We start from the raw sequence: 4,329 nt of genomic DNA, 5'->3' as shown, positions 1-4,329 counted from the left end.
ACTACCTCAAGAAGAGTCTTTTATCTTGCATTTGGTACCGTGTGACCCATCTCCCATCCCCCATAACAAAAAAAAAATTCACACCCACCACACCAGGCTCCCTCCATCCACACACCAGGCTCCTTCCATCCACACACCACCACCACACCAAAAAACGGCTCCTTCCATCCACACACCACAACCCCACCAGGCTCCTTCCATCCACACACCACCACCACACCAGGCTCCTTCCATCCACACACCACAACCCCACCAGGCTCCTTCCATCCACACACCTCCACAACACCAGGCTCCTTCCATCCACACACCACAACCACACCAGGCTCCTTCCATCCACACACCACAACTTCACCAGGCTCCTTCCATCCACACACCACCACAACACCAGGCTCCTTCCATCCACACACCACCACAACACCAGGCTCCTTCCATCCACACACCACCACCACACCAGGCTCCTTACATCCACACACCACAACCTCACCAGGCTCCTTCCATCCACACACCACCACAACACCAGGCTCCTTCCATCCACACACCACCACAACACCAGGCTCCTTCCATCCACACACCACAACCACACCAGGCTCCTTCCATTCAGGAACCACCACAGCAGGGTCGACAGCGACAGAAAAGAGCCAAAAAAGTTAAAGGTGTCTTTGGTCTATGCATGGCATGCTTTCCACTGATATTTTTACCCCACGTAATCATCACAAAGTCTATTTGTGATTACTGTAATAGTTATTTTTTTTGTAGACATTTTAAGCATCACTGATGTTTTTATGGACCTGATTCAGATTAGAGTTACAACAAAGACTCTTGTAGGACATGTGCAGAATTTCATACTTCTTTGATTCTCAAGTCTCACTAGGAAAGGCTTAATGTGCTAATGTAACACAGTGGACAATTCTGCTTTCTGAATTAACCCCTATACAAAAATCACTACACATGTTCTGCAAATTTGTGAAAATAAAATATTCCTTAAATTGCAGATTGCCCTCACAACCAGCTTGACATGTTCCCAGTCAGTGAAATAATAAAGACAAGGATCAGAAAGGTAAGACTGTGCTAATGACTAACTGGATGACAGTGTTTCCTCTCCATTAGTTACTGTAAGTGATAGTTGGTAACCACAGCTAGAAAATTACAGTGAATGCTATATTAGAATTGTCAGTTAAAAAAGAAACCAAAGTTGAATTTCATTTAAAAAGCAACAACAACTATACCTGTGTATAAAAGCAATGGTTTTATAGCATTTGTACAATTTCTTTGTCTGCCACAGGGGAGGATGGAACACCTTTATAACTGGCAGCCCTGCACTCTATGGTACGTTATTTAGCTTTTTGGTCATGTGCATTATGCCTATTTTACAATTGATATTGGCCAAAGAATTTTAAGAAAAATGTTTAATATCAAAATGTTCAGTGCTGTTTAAAATTGTCTGATTTAATTGATACAGAAATACTGTTATTTTTTAATGTATTAACTATTTAAAAATTAAACTGAGCTGTTGCAGTTACAAAACCGTGATGTTTTAAATCGCGGATAACACTGACATTGGTTAATGGCTGCATTCCTAACCTGGACCACCAACAACAGCCAAACTGCACTAGTCTTCAGACAGTATTTAGTCAATTCTACAGTAATGAATATTAATTCAATGTGTTTTACTTACTAATACTAACACTAATAATTACTAATACTTTGTCTCTCTCCCCCTTTATGAATTGGTTTTCATTTTTAAATAAAAAAGCAACAAGAAAAACAGGCCTTCAAAGTGCTCTCAGAAACAATGACTGAGACGGCATATGCAATAGGCATATAAAATGTAAAAATTAAAACTCTATCATAGAGCTTAACCAAATACATTGTTTGAAAGGTATCGACCTGATGAGGAACAAATGTCAATATGAAGAGTCTACATGACTCCTGCTTTGAAATAATGACCTTTGAGCCTTGACCTTGGTGCATGTTTGAAACCTTATAACTAAGCAATACAAGGGACGACAGATATGGATCCAGCTGTTGTAGAGAGCTCTTGACCTTAGCTGTCATGTGGGTATAGTCAGCAACATGGGAACTGTCCAATTTAGATAAAATGTGGTTAAAATAAATTTTTACCGATTTAACAATTACATATCTTATTTATGAGTAAACCCATCTGTTTATCATTCTATTAAACTACCCAATTGACTCTCAATTCATTATATACAACTTCCAATTGTAAGAAAAACAATAATACATTCTGAAAACTACATTTCCCAAGACGCGTGTAATCAAAGTGATAAAAATCCGCTAAACATTTGTAGTTCTTCCAGTATGCAAAGAAATATATGGTCGTAAAAATATATATCTGATAAATATATAAAATGAATAGTACAGCTGAACTAGTAATACTACTGCATCAGGATGATCTATGTTTTAAAAAAGTAAAGAATTAGCTTTATTTGTGATATTAAGTTATCTAAAAATTAAGTTTTGGATCGCTGGCTCTTCCTGTCTGTAAAGATCGTTGTAGCTAGGGTCGTAAAAAGATATATCCACTGATTATATATAGTGTCTAGTAAAGCCAAACTAGTAATTACACTGCACTGTATATGATATATATTAATAAAAAGTTAAGATGCACACAAATTCTTTTAAATAATTCAGTTTTGAAAATTGAGTTAGAAATAAAATACCGTTCGGTAGGAAGCAATCCGGTCCGTGTACTTTTTCGTTCATTCGATTTTCATTTCATAAACAGGTATTAAAAAACAAAAAACGAATGGTTATTTGATTTTCGTTTTAAAACACGACATTTGAAATTGAAATACAATGCGTTTTTTCTTTTTCATTGTCGAAATGGGATGGGAGAAATTTAAAATATGCTGTGATTTTCATTTTATATTTTATATAACAAAAATAAAATCACTCAAAAAGAAACGAAAAAAGGCTTGTTTTTTCATATTCAGAGACTGGATGTTGTCATTTCCAAGGCAACAGCGCCAGCCTAGCCTACCAGTGTTCAGCCCAGGCCAAAATTACTTTGGAAACCTAGCTAGCTATACTCTTGATAATCCTTGGGGGGAATTTTATTTCATAATGTCACATGTATTTATTACCCTCTCTCCCTGCCTCCCTGTCTCTACCCGCCGCAGACAACTTCGCCCGAAGACAGTCGAACCAGCGGAGCAAATAGACTTTCGGTTCACGGCTGTAACGTTACCGTTACGCCACCGTTAACAATCCCAGCAAACTTTCTGTTGCTGCCGTTAAGCTTGCTGATCTGGCAGAGAGTCACCGGGGGTTTGGCATCAGATCATGGGGATCAGACCTCCGGTGCTGGGTCTAATATTCTAATATTAGCTGCTGCTGCAGCTAGCTAGCAGGTAGCCACCAGCCCTGTGACCTCGGTCCTCGGTTCGGGCTCCCGCGGACTGACTCTGCAGAGCTGGCGTTACCGGTCTATGATCAATGAGCAATGATCAAGGATTACCAAATTTCTCTCTCATATTGCTCCTCATAACCACTGAAAAACTAAAAAATCTAACCCAAAGTACAATTATTATGGACGTTAGCTGACATTAAGGGTTTCTGCTTCATTAAGGGAAAATTGTAAGCAAAAGATTAACGCGTGGTTAACCATTAAGCTTTTTCACGTTAAGCGATTTTTGATCACTGTTTATAAACAGTGATCAAAAAATCTAACCCAAAGTCGTTATGGACGTTATCTGACTGATAACTGACTGATATTTGATTGATCATTGTTTAGGTACATTAAAGTTAAAGCTTTTTCTACGTTAAGCGTTTTAGAATGTCCCTGCTGCTGCTGAGGGAATCTGTAGCCTAACTTCCGTTTTTGCCCCCTTTTACATAAATATACATATGGCTATGAAATAGATCATGAAATACAGGCTTTAGTCATAATAGTTCAATAGCCTAAATACATGTATGTTTTACTATGCTTTTCGAGGGACTTTTATTTATTCCATCTATTTATATGCACTCTATATTTAAAGGAAGTTTGGTTATCTCACAGACTCAGACTAAAAGCGGCAGCAAGCCTGCCTGACATCAGTGCATCATAGCATATCACTATCTGCAAATAAAATAAAATATGAATAAATCACGCAGAACGGCAGATTCCCAGCTCAGCTAGAGCAGGTAACGCAGCTCTGCAGACGGACCAGAGTCAGTCAACACCGGGGAGCGAACCGTGGGGACCGAGGTCACAGGGCTGGTGGCTAGCTGCTAGCTAGCTGCAGCAGCAGCTAATATTATAATAGACTCAGCACCGGAGGTCAGATCCCCATGATCTGATCCCGAACCGCCGGTGACTCTGCCAGA

The 4,329-nt window shown here is 39.2% G+C and overlaps 1 long non-coding RNA gene across 1 annotated transcript; it reads left to right on the top strand.

Moving 5' to 3' along the window:
- The first annotated feature begins 543 nt into the window (after positions 1-543).
- On the top strand, positions 544-1,326 carry LOC120572356. The gene is made up of 3 exons (XR_005641430.1): positions 544-653; positions 993-1,057; positions 1,283-1,326. It is a non-coding gene; the product is annotated as an uncharacterized LOC120572356 (long non-coding RNA).
- The last annotated feature ends 3,003 nt before the right edge of the window (positions 1,327-4,329 follow it).

The sequence above is a fragment of the Perca fluviatilis genome, chromosome 14, assembly GCF_010015445.1.
Source record: "Perca fluviatilis chromosome 14, GENO_Pfluv_1.0, whole genome shotgun sequence".
NCBI lineage: Eukaryota > Metazoa > Chordata > Actinopteri > Perciformes > Percidae > Perca > Perca fluviatilis.
This window is presented reverse-complemented; position numbering and strand designations above follow the sequence as displayed.